Here is a 13,060-nt window from a genome sequence, read left to right on the forward strand (position 1 = left end):
CATATATTTCCTCTGCCCTGACCTCCTTATCTTGAAGGAAAACCCCATTATTTCTAATTATAGTTATTTTGATTCCTTGGTGTTACTTACTGCACTGTCTTCAAGTGTGGTCTTTACTCTTTTTCATTTGGGGTATACTATGTTGATACGCCTTTAATTTCATTAAAATTCTGCTCAGTTATGTTGCACCTACTGTTGTTCTTCTTTAATGTATTTTTTCTTATTTTTTTAAGTTTAATTTCTAGCTATAGTTTTCATGACTTTTTTGAAATTTGCTTTATACACCTGCATACATGTTTCATTGCCCACCTGTTTCATTAATGCATATAGAAATCATGACTATTTTAGATTATTTGTCATATAGTTCTAATATCTATGTTGTACGTAAATCTGGGTCTTCTAATTTTTTTTATAATAAGTTATTGTCTCTTACTTTCATGTATACCTTATAATTTTGATTAAGAATGGATACTGGTAGCTCAATATGGAAGTGTGTACTTGATGCCCCATCTACTTGGGATGCTGAGGTAAGAGTGTCTCTTGAGCCCAACAGTTTGAGACCAACCTGGAAAACATAGTGAGAGCCCAATTAAAACAAATAAAAAAAATTAAAAAAAAAAGAAAAAGAAAAACTGAAATAAAGGAAAGAAGAAAGAAAGGCTAGAAAGAAGGAAGAATAGATATTGTTTTGGGGATACTAAGTTATTTGTCATTTCTGTCTGGTGATTTATTCCTTCTTTTTCTCAGTGTTACCTATCAGGATTGAGCTGGGCCTCTACTTAGTTGACATGGTGATTCTCTCAGTTGTATGTATCAGCTTGACATGAGTATAGGCATCTTGCTCGAAATTGCTGACTTGTTCATCAGGTAAACCTGGCATGCATTTTAAACAGTAGAAAATGATTGAGATATTCAGCAGAACATTCAGTGATAATCACTGAAGTCTTGAATTTTCCTTAACTTATGTTTAATATATTAATAGTAATTATTTTATTTTATTTTTTTGAGGAATCCCAGCTACACTCTGATTGGCAATAGATCACATTTGTCTAGTTTAGCATATGAACCTTTTTGTCGTACCATGGAGAGTGACTTCTGCCACCCAAGACATGCTCTGTCTTTAAGTACCTAATGAATTGGATTGGACTCTGTGAAATTTTATGTTTAACTGCCTCTTTCATCAATCTTTCTGCACCTTCCACCATTTATGGCTGGTTCTTACACACCAGATTCCATTTTTATGAAATAATCAATGAGCTAGCAAGGAGCTTAAAAAACTAATGAAAGAGAAGGAACCTTCCATAGGGGAAATCCTGAGCATCCACTTATGTGTATGTGGAGGGGGAGAACTAAATGCCCGATCCTGGAGGCCTGCCATAGTAGTACAGGGACACTCTATGTTTGGAGAGCAGCAGGGATGATACTCTGCCATTGTTGACAGAAATTTGTCTAAACTAATGTGGTAAGGAAGGGCTGTATTTTGCTGCCATTATTGAATGCCCATTGTTGAAGTGTGTACATTTCGTTACTGATGCAAAACTAATTACAGAGGCAAGAACAAAATGGATGGAGGAGAAATTACAGCTACAAACAGATGTACATTGTTCCACATTCTTTCTGGCCTCCAAGTTGAAAGAACAGACATAGAAGAACAGAATTCTGGTTTGGAGATATTAACCTGTGGATTTGTCAGGCTAGGAGGGAAAATGATAGAAGTAACAAGTGAAAGCAAGTGTCTAGTGACCTGAGTGAGATGGAAAGAAATGGAATTCTTAGGAGCAGGAAAGTGTGGACTGGGAAGATTCTCTGTCTTATGTACCAAACTTTTCATCTCAACAGTGGTTGTAATGGAAGACAAAAGCTCAGACAGAAGACAGGTCACAACCTGCAACAACCACCATGCAAGAAACCTTACTCATTCAGTAGCAATCATCTGTAGAATTGTTAAGACACTGCAAAATTGTGCAACTTCTTACTAATGAGAGTCTGCCTGCCTGAATGGTAACTACAATCACAAGTCAGGAGAAGATATCATGAGGGAAAATACCTATGAACAATTCTTGCTTTATTAAAAAAGCCTATGTGTTTCCACCTCTATAACAATTTGTGAACTATCTCCTGATGTTTTGAAATAGTGCATTCTGTACATAGTTATTGTATTTTGTTTTTCTTTCACCTATGCATTGTGACCCTAAATCCCCAAATGATGGTACTATTACCCTCTGGGGGTGATAAATTCATGAGTGCAGGGTATTCCACAACGGGAGTAGTGCCTTCATCAAACAGGCCTGGAGATCTCCCTGGACGCTTCTGCCATGAGAAGACACTGAAAACAGTTGTCTCTGGACAGATAGGGGCTGTCCCCAGACACTGAATCTCACAGTGCCTAAATATTAGACTTCTATCCTCTAGAACTCTGAAAAAATAAATTTTTGTTGTTTATATGACAACAGTTCTATGGTATTTTGTTATACCAGCTCAAGTTGAACAATAAAATGGTGAAAACAATGTTTGAAATATTCTGAAATTTAGGCAAAAGGGATGAATGTGGCTTGCCAGTAACCTGATGGTAAAAATTTTCTATCCAACTAACCCATCTCTTTCTCAGATATTCACTTTAATTGTCATATTTAGAGGCCAATTCAAGCTTCATATTGGCTCCTATCATTAGATACAGTGACTGTGAAATAAGAGAAATTAAAGACTTATGAAAGGATGACCAAAATATCATAAACTGGTTTGATATTGAAATTAACCTCCTTGAAATTGATGAGTTTCAAAATGTATCATGTGAAACTATTATTATTGGATTCATAACCAAAACAGAAGTTTGAGCAGATGGTTCACGTTGGCTCATTTTTATCCATTTTACTCTTTTTAATTTGTTTTCATTAGTTACACATGAGAGTAGAATGTATTTTGACACATCATACAAAGATGGAGTATAATTTCTCATTCTTCTGGTTGTACATGATGTAGAATTATCAGTCATGAAGTCATGAGATCATATATTTACATAAGTTAATAATGCCCAATTCTTTCAAACTTGGGATTCTAACAATCTGTGGAACACAGCACCAAAGGATCTATTACAGTCTGTCTAGTCCAGTCCTCATTCTTCCCTTCTTCTCTTGATCTCTCTTAAGCACATCCTTCTTTCATGTCAATCAATGACTGATGGCAAATATTGTTGAAATAAGCACAGTATTGGTTATTGGGTTGACAGGGTTAATGGTATATTTTTTTTTTCTGTGCTCACCCTTAATGCTGTAACTCTTAAATATAAGAATGCAAAAGATATGGCATAATCTAATACATAATCTATTTCAATCTTCTTTTACAAAAAAGAAAGATAATCTAGATTATTTATAATGTCCTTTCCACATACCACATTCTGTTACTATGAATTATGATTCTATTCCATGTAATCCCATGTGGTGTTTAAAAAAATTGAAAAAAAAATTAGTCACTTTATTGTTTTACAGAAAGATCAAGAACTGCAGAGCACAGCAAAATAAGGGGGTTGACAAGTTCTTGACAATCGAGCCTACCAGTATCCTAGCTCCAATTGTTGTATAGTATCTGAGATCAGGAGAGGACAGGTGACTGAGAAAAGATATAGTAATGTGTGAAATTGGGAATCCAGTCCAATAAAATTACCATTACTTGGTTTGCAGTAAAATAAAGGAGATCAACAATGAGAAATGTGTCAAATAGTGTCTTTTTAATCCCAGGTTTCTTGAGAATTCCCAAGAGATGGAATTTACTCATGGAAAACAAAATTCCCCTTCATTTTTACTTACCCCTCTGAAACCCTAAAGACATGATCTAGAAATTTCTATACTGAAGTTTTAATTTTTCTTGATAATTGCAAAACTATTTATTTCATTATGTGATATTCTTTATTTTCAGAAAATGGCTAGGTTACTCAGCTTTTTGTTATGGTAATTATATAGCAGAGGTAATTAACATTAAGGGTAAGATTTTACTTTAGCTCATAGTTTGGGTTTTTTATTCATAATCAATTGGCCCCTTTGTTTTGGGCCTGTGGAGAAGCAACATTTTGTGGTGGGAATGAGGGTCTGAGAAATCTGCTCACCTCATGGCAGATAAGAAGCCATAAAGGCAAGAAAAAAGAAGAGCTAGGGTCCCAATGTCCCAATAAATTTTTCTTCTTATATTACTGGAAGTAGGTCCCAGCTCTTAAAGGATCCAGTACTTCCAATAGCACCATGGACTGAAGACCAAGTCTTTGCACATGGGCCTTGGAGGATGCTTACCCGAGCCACCAAAAGCCCCAATAAAATTGTATATCCACTAATATTACATGTCTATGAAATTCTGAATTTGAGTAAGAAGTCAGTTAATATGACAATGTTTCAAAGTGTTTGACCTTCTGAAACTCACACTACCTACTTGGCATCATTCACTACTCCTCTGTCTAGTGGGAAAAAAAGAGAGAGAAAGAGAGAGAGAGAGAGAGAGAGAGAGAGAGAGAGAGAGAGAGAGAGAGAGATGAAGTACAATCTTTCTGTACAGACATAAACACATATTTATACCTCCAATTTCAATACAAAAAATAAATAAATGTATGTCTCTACCCAAATAAATGCATGAGAATATTCACAATAACATTTAAGTTTATAGTAAAAAAGAAAACAATTCAATTCCTACCAAGAATTCAGTGTTTAAAAAAATAGTATATTTGTGTAAAGGAATATTTGACAATAATGAGAACGGCCTTACATGCAGCCTGTACATACGAAGTAGTCAAATGAATTTAAAGACAAGGATGTTAAACAGATTGAAAGAGGGAGAATATTCATTGGTGGCTGTACAGGATAGATTAGTGTGCACACAAAAAAATACTGCCAGTACGTATACTAAATAATAGTATGCAAAACTTATTTTGGAAAAATAGTAAATCTTGCTGGTTTTTGTGAAAACATCATACCACCATGCATTATTTAAAAAAGAGTATTATTGTACACGTGAACTAAGTTAACAGAAATAAACCTTGAAACACACTCATTGCTGGTTGTTGAATATCTAGAGCCTAACATTAAAATGTTTTAAAACACACATGTACTGATTCATTACTCATGCAAATATCTGCACTAATTTCTGTGCTAATGTAGAGACACTCACATGGAATGAGATATACAAACATGAGAAAGGACCAGTGTGCAGTGGAGAACGTGCATTAAAATGAGGGCAATTGGTGTGGATGCGAGGAGGAATCAGACATTGATTAATGAAAGAAGTAGCCTGTGGACTACCATGTGTCTAAACTGTAGTTCAGGAGGTGGTCTCAGAAATGAAGAAGCAGGAGGACAATGAAAGGGACCCAGAAGCCACCAAGTAGGGAATGTATTTCAGTTTCAGTACATGTCTGGTTTCACCAACAGCCAGTATGGTTATGAGAGCCAAGAAGGAGACTGTTAAATAAGTCCTTGTCCATTTCTGACAGTGAGTAATTTTGTGATAAGGGAAAATAATTAAAAGTTCAGTCTTTGCTGAATTTCTTTTGGTATTCTCAGGAGAAAATACTCACACAAGAGTATTCGTAATAAGCTGTTATAGCAAGTAGTAATTAATCTAATTAATCATGTTTGAATAAAACAAAGAAGTGATGGCAGTGGCTTAGGAGATTTAACTCCCTACTGTCACTATATGGAAATAAAATGTGATCCACTTTTCATTCAGGCATCAGAGATAAGGACAGACAGACTTTCTCACCTTGGTTAAGTCTCTGAGTGGCTATGCTTAAGAGTAATAGAAAAATATGACTTGATTTTCCAATGAGGAATCATGTCTTGACAGATGTGTAAGTGACTAGTTTCATACTTTCATACTCAAGTAAGTAAACCCCTCAGTGTAATGACCAATGATGATTTTCCTGATAGACCTGTATGAGTTTGACTGACTTCATTTGCTATTTGAATAAGGGCTGTAGAACTTTCACTTGTTCATATTTTAGAAGTCCTCTCCTTTACAAAATCATTCTTCAAGGAATGTGGTACATAGTTTCTTCTACTTTTATTCAAATATTAATAGAAGCAACACATTGCAAATGCCAGTGTATGCCAACTACCAGTCATTATGCTAAGTCTAAAGTCAAAGACTCAGAAATTATATATAAATTTGGAAGCAAAGATAATCAAGATCTTATGTTAGCCCTTTTAAAGTTTTTTTTTTTAATATGTTAATGCTTCCTATCAGTGACACTTGTGTTTGTGTAGGCTATTTTCTGAGAGCAAGGAACACAATGTTTGAAAATAAATTAGGTTATGTCTTATAATAACATTTTTCATGTATGCATAAAAAGCAATCCCTAATTTATCATTCCCTTATTGACTTTTATAAAAGATTATTACAAGAACCAAGAAGAATGGACAGTTGAAATTGTTCATCATTAAGTCATTTTTCTCTTTTGGGAATCACTAATAATCCTCAGATTAAAGTGATTCTATTCCCTGCATTTCTAGTTGTTTATCTCATTATTCTCCTTGCAAATCTTGGAATGATCATTTTAATTAGAGTGGATCCCCAGCTTCACACTCCAATGTACTTTTTCCTCAGCCACCTCTCTTTCTGTGACCTCTGCTATTCCACAGCAGTAGGACCCAAGATGCTGGTTAACATATTCTCCAAGAAAAATCAATTTCTTTCCTTGGTTGTGCTGTGCAGTTCTTGACCTACTGTACCTTTGAAGATTCTGAGTGTGTGCTTCTGGCAGTGATGGCCTTTGATAGGTACAAGGCCATCAGCAACCCCTTGCACTATGCAGTAGACATGTCCACTAAGGTGTGTTCACTGCTCATGGCTGGGGTTTACTTTATAGGCCTGGCAGATGCTTTAATACAAACGGCATTAACATTCTGCTTATGTTTCTGTGGGTCTAAGGAGATTAATCACTTCTTCTGTGATGTGACGTCCCTCCACTCCTGTTACTCTCTTGCTCTGACACACAAGTCAATGAGTTAGTGATATTCACCATTTTTGGATTCATTGAACTGAGTACCATTTGTGGAGTCCTTGTCTCTTATGGCTACATCATCTCATCAGTTTTAAAGATCCATTCTGCTGAAGGGAGGCTCAAAGCTTTCTCCACCTGTGCCTCCCACTTAACTGTAATTGTAATTTTCCAGCACACTATGCTTTTCACGAATTTTCAACCAAGTTCTGCCTACTCTCTAGATGAAGACAAAATGACCTCACTGTTCTACACCCTTGTGACTCCCATGCTGAATCCTCTGATTTATAGCCTACGGACCAAAAATATGAAAGAGAGCATAAAAAAACTGAAAAATAAAATTTTCTTTTAATAAACATCATACAATACATACTATACAGAAATTTATAATCATGTTTTCTTCAAAACACATATCATGTGAAGTTATCACTAATAACTTATAATATTAATTTTATTGAATTGTCACCTGCCAATAGTTTCTAGATAATTAAATATCCTATACTTCATTATGTGCCTTCAATTTAAATATTATACTCTTTAGGTTTGGAAAACTTTTCAGTCTGTGTTTCAGTGTACTAAAGTGTCACATCAGTTACACATCTGTATATGGGGTAAAAATGGGAGCTCATAACCCACTTGAATCAAAGTGTGAAATATGATATATCAAGAACTATGTAATGTTTTGAACAACCAACAATAAAAAATTTAAAAAAAAGTGTCATTCGTTTTGCATAGATTTATGCATTAATAATTATTCTAAGAGTTATTGAGTTTTCAGTGTGTGCCTTTTGCAAAATAATCTCAATGCAAATGAGCTAAATTTTGTATTGGAAATTAGAAACAGTAATTAACTTAACTTACAAGTAATTCACATTGAACTGTAGCATGCCAAGAAGTCCAATGGTTAGCTACTCTATTTAAAAGCAAATGTCTAAATCCAGACTTCTGTGAAGAAATGATTTTTTGGAATGGAGATGATGAGTTTCAGATCTAAGCAATGAATAGAAAGAGATACAGTGGAGTGATGGGGAGAAGAAAGGATTCCAGATGGAGATGAGAATTAGAAATCTAGAAGTGGGCAGGAAAATGACTGTAGATAAAATAAAGTGCATCATTTAAGGAACATCAAGCAAAGTGATTTTAATTTGCTTTCCCCTAATGATAAGAAAACTTGAATATATATTTTTTCACGCACTTGGTAATTTGTATGCCTTCTCTAAATAATTGTCGATTCAATCTTCTCTAGAATTTTTTATTCAAGTTCTTTTTCCTTTTTTTTCTTTGCTTGTTTCTTATTACTGTTTTTTACATTCTACTCAATGTAGTATCACAATAGTCAATGATAATGCATGTAGAAGAAGAGACTGAATATTATGTAATAAAGAAATCATAAGTCTTTGAGATAATGCATCTTATAAACACATTATTTGATATAATGGATATAATAATCACCTTGCTTTTTGTTATTATGTAATGTATATATGACTCTTTTTAAATAATGCCATTTTTATTTTTGTAAAAATATTTTATGTATAAAGAAGATATGGTATTTCTAAGTAGTCACAGGATTGGCTCCTACTATTATAATAAATGCAAAATTCAGATGCTGTAAGAGAAATATTTTATATCTGAATGAGGATTTATTTTCCCTTGTTCAGTCTATTGAGAAAAATTCCCATGATCCCAGACCATTATATAAAGATTTTAAAAGTGTAAGTGGCTATGCTTCTTTTTAGTTTCACATTTTATGACCTATACAATAGTACATACTAAATACAAGGTAAATCCACATTCTTTTCAGTTATCCAAGAAAACAATATTAGTAAAGATAAGTGTATGCATTTGAGAGTAAAGAGCTTTTGACATGATTTAGGACTACAAAGATTATAGTCTGAATAACTAAAAATAAATTCTGTATGTTATTGATTATAAAGTTTAACATTGACTTCATGAAAGACCATTATCTATCAATGTTCTATCAATAATTTCACTAGAGTTATATTTTCAATGTTTCATTATTAATTTTTATATAAGACTTTATGTCAAAATGTATCCTTTCAATTTGTCAATTTTGTGTCAATTAACAATAAAATGAAGAAACTTGTAAATGAAGGACATCAATAAAGTCAACCTTGTACTGAAATTCTCAACTCTGTCACTTCCACTCAGCTTTTCTTGCATTCCTCTCTTTTTCAGTTGTGGTTAAGAGGGTACCTTTGTGATTCATAAATATTACTCTCCTAAAGGAATTATTCTTCCCATTTCTCAGTTTATTAAATCTTTAACTTCAGTGAAAGAGTGTGAGTATTCTTTGCTGAAGGACAGCATGTCTTACGCTTCTCTTTCTTTCACAGCATTGTGACTGAGACACAGAATGGAAAAACAATAAGAAATAAAGATCTCTCATTTGAGGTAACATTTGAGGGCTCATTTGCTATACAATTATAGTGAATTGATGGATGATATGCCATGTATTTTGAATAAATATTTTATAGTTTTCAAAAACAAATAAAATATTTGTGTATTCTAAGTTAGTGAATAAACAAAAGTGTGTGAATTAAGTAGAGAGCATTCTTCTAAGTACTTAGAAGACAGCTCAGCTGCTGCATCTGGCTCTGCTCAAGTTTATGATGTCCAAACAAGAAAAGAGAATCTTGTTGAGAAAATGCAAACATGGCCATTTGTTAGATGGATTGTTCAACTTTGTGAAATTCTTAATTATCCATTAAAATTGTACAAGTTTAAAGATTTTAAAAGGGAAAAATAATACAAGGGGGAGAAATGAATGACAGTAGAGGGGGTAGAGAGAGAGGAGGGGAGGGGAGGGGAGGGGAGGGGGGATAGTAGAGGATAGGAAAGGCAGCAGAACACAACAGACACTAGTATGGCAATATGTAAATCAATGGATGTGTAACTGATGTAATTCTGCAATCTGTATATGGGGTAAAAATGGGAGCTCATAACCCACTTGAATCAAAGTGTGAAATATGATATATCAAGAAATTTGTAATGTTTTGAACAACCAACAATAAAAAATTAAAAAAAAAAGATTTTAAACATTGTAGCCTTTTCTAGATGTCAATATAAAATATCCTGAGTGACAGGATAAAGCACTTGAGGCATCTACGCTTTCCAAAGTGGCAACAGTAGGACCCTATGACAGGTTATATCAACGGTGTAGTTATAGAAAAAACACATGGGGAAGAACAGGGGGAGTGTTGCTTTTTCAAACACAGACTTAAAGGATTCTGCCTGTGCCACATATTCCCAGTTTACCCATATGTTTTTGTTCATCTCTCTCATGAATAGTGGCATGGAGAAAACTCTACTTGAAACACTGTGACAATTCAAATAAATTTAAAGGTACATGTAAACACATTTAATTTTCCTCTGTATGACATACCACATTTAGATCATGGAAAGATCAATTTGATCTTCTTATTTATTCCTTTAATCATATGCAGTAAGCATAATATAAACAGAAGGAAATTCTAATCACAACAAGAGTGTATCTTATACTCAATGATACATGTCTAAAGGTATAAGAAAACCAGTTCATAAGTTATAGTCTTCATCTCTGTGAATTTGTTAAACTAATATTTAAAAAAACAAACACTTACTCTAAATATAGCTTAGTATATGTGTGACTTCAGTAAGAATTTAGGCAGATAGCCTTGAGTGATCCATCCATCTTGGGTTTCTATACTGATAGGCAAACCTGGATCAAAGGTCTTTGATCCATTCTGGCCTGTCCACTTCAGTGCCCACCAGTCCCTTCACTGCCTATCCCTCCATATCACATCCTCCTCATAGATCAGGGAAGACTAATGGAAAATTGTATTGTTACATATGATATTGCCAATGACTCTGTTTCAGGAGTTAAGACTATACGAATGTTTCTCTATCTTGATTTATTTTCTTCAGCCTTAACAGGACAATACCTGAACATAACACTGTGTTAATTCATATAAATTTGTAGGTTCATGAACTGAGATGTTTAAACATTTATGGAGGTTTGATGTCTGTATAACCTAGTGAAAGCAGAGAACCTACCGGGGATTGGCTGTATAGTATATTTGTTAGAAAACTGCAATAATTATGATAAGTAACCAATGAAAAGAGAAGTAATGTGTTAATGTCAGAGACAGCAGCTTTAAACTCCTGGCACATCTCTCTCTCAAGAAGGATGCTAGGAGACAAACACCACAGTGATATGTAGGAAGTCACTCTTCCTCACTTGACATAACTGCCCTTGTGTAAAAGAACTAAGAATAGATTATCTGTGAGATTCTTTTCAATTGTAATATTCTGCATTATTATACCTATGATTCCACTATCAAGTATTTCTATTCCCATTATTGAAGGTATTAAATAAATAAAACAATGAAGGGCTTGATCTTTGTATAAAAAAACTTTGTTCTTTCTCTGGATTGATTTGGTCTGAAATGGCTCTGACAGTGATGTCAGCTAGAGGACTTGTGTTGCAAAAGACCAGATACTTTTAAACACAGCTTTTTTAACTGGCCTGCCATTCTGCATTTTATTTTAATAGACACAGTACAGAATTGGTTGTAAAACTGTCAGTGTAAATTCAATAAAAAATAATGCTGTTAAATGATCTAAAGAAAGACTAAAATAAAAATGGTTAACATTATTAATTATATCAATTTATATTAGTGTGGATATGTAATAACTTTCTGTCTTACACACTCTAAGTAAGAGTCAGAATTGGGTTTTGACTGAAGGACTCTTTGGCAATATCTTCTATAACTGGACATATACATAACATATGTTCTCAAAGTGTGATACCTTCTTTTAAACAAATCTCTGTTTATCAGAATGCTGCATATTAATGAAAATAAACTATTACTACATACAACCAAATGTGTAGAGGAATCACATAAGAAAGCTAAAGAAAACAGATGCAAAAGAATACAATATTTCAATTTGCAATATTGCATTTCAATTTGCCTATCCAATTTAGTTACGGTCCACAACAATTCTCTGAAATTCTTGTTCTGTTCTGAGTTTTTGTGGTTCAGCTTTGAAATATAGAAGTGTTTGCATTTCTGAAAATCCCTTTGCTCTCTTTACTATTTGTAAAAAATACATATATTATTTTTAAACATATACAGTTAAAACTTTTTATGTACACATGTCCTGGAAGGTTGTCAGAAATCAAACACTATTTATTGTTAGATTTTTATGATTATATTAGCCCTTATAAATCTCTAGCAGTTTCTGTAAACAAAGCATATTGAACCTACACTTGTGAAATTAATAAAGCACAAAACCTTCACATAATATTGCATAAAATAAATATTATTTATATTTACAAAAATCTGTGATTTATTAATTTATTAATGCTAGCATTCTCAGGCACTGATTTTCTGGCTTTGAGCAGCAGAGATCTCTGAAACTGGTTTTCCTTTTGACCACTATCATGTGGTCAAATATGATATGTGGTCAAACTTGAATATGTGATAATTGCTCTTCACAGGACTTGGTAGCTGTCTTCTTAAAGAAGGACCTTAGAAGAAGTGGGGTGCCCATAGTTATATTTAAGGGCAACAGTGACCCCAGGAAAGCTGTTTTTGTTCAGGTATTTTCTTTATGTGTCATTCTCACTTGTTTGTGATGTTTTAAATTCTACCTTAAGTCTCTTGAGCCTTGAAAAAAATATTTAAAAAGAAATGTTTTCTTTAAAAAAAAAAAAAAAACAATTCCTTTGGGAAGTAATTCAGATGAAGCAATTTTTTATAACACAGTCCAACCTTTGCTGTCATATTAGTGGGGATGGGGGCTGGATTTCATGGCCTTCAGGAGTAGCTCTGTTTATGAAGTTGATGTTTGGATCCTTAAGAGCCGAGTGTAGCCTGAGGGAATGAGTCATCCCTGGGGACAGGGGAGCAATTGAGGAGAAAATCAGGAGAGCAACTAGAACATACCGGAGGATGATTCCATCTTTCCCGCATGTGCAGCTGAGAATTAATAGAACTCCTTTAGGTCCTTAAATAAACCTGTTGAAAGTTATTGACAATTACTTAGAACATACCTTTGCTTCTATAATCTCCCACAAAAGAT

General features: G+C 33.8%; 1 pseudogene; it reads left to right on the forward strand.

Moving 5' to 3' along the window:
• Positions 1–6,391: 6,391 nt before the first annotated feature.
• On the forward strand, positions 6,392–7,328 carry LOC124106315 (olfactory receptor 5W2-like; annotated as a pseudogene).
• The last annotated feature ends 5,732 nt before the right edge of the window (positions 7,329–13,060 follow it).

This window comes from Marmota monax, unplaced genomic scaffold, assembly GCF_021218885.2.
Source record: "Marmota monax isolate L192 unplaced genomic scaffold, Marmota_monax_Labrador192_F-V1.1 WCK01_AAM20220418_F8-fsc00503, whole genome shotgun sequence".
Taxonomy (NCBI): Eukaryota; Metazoa; Chordata; class Mammalia; order Rodentia; family Sciuridae; genus Marmota; species Marmota monax.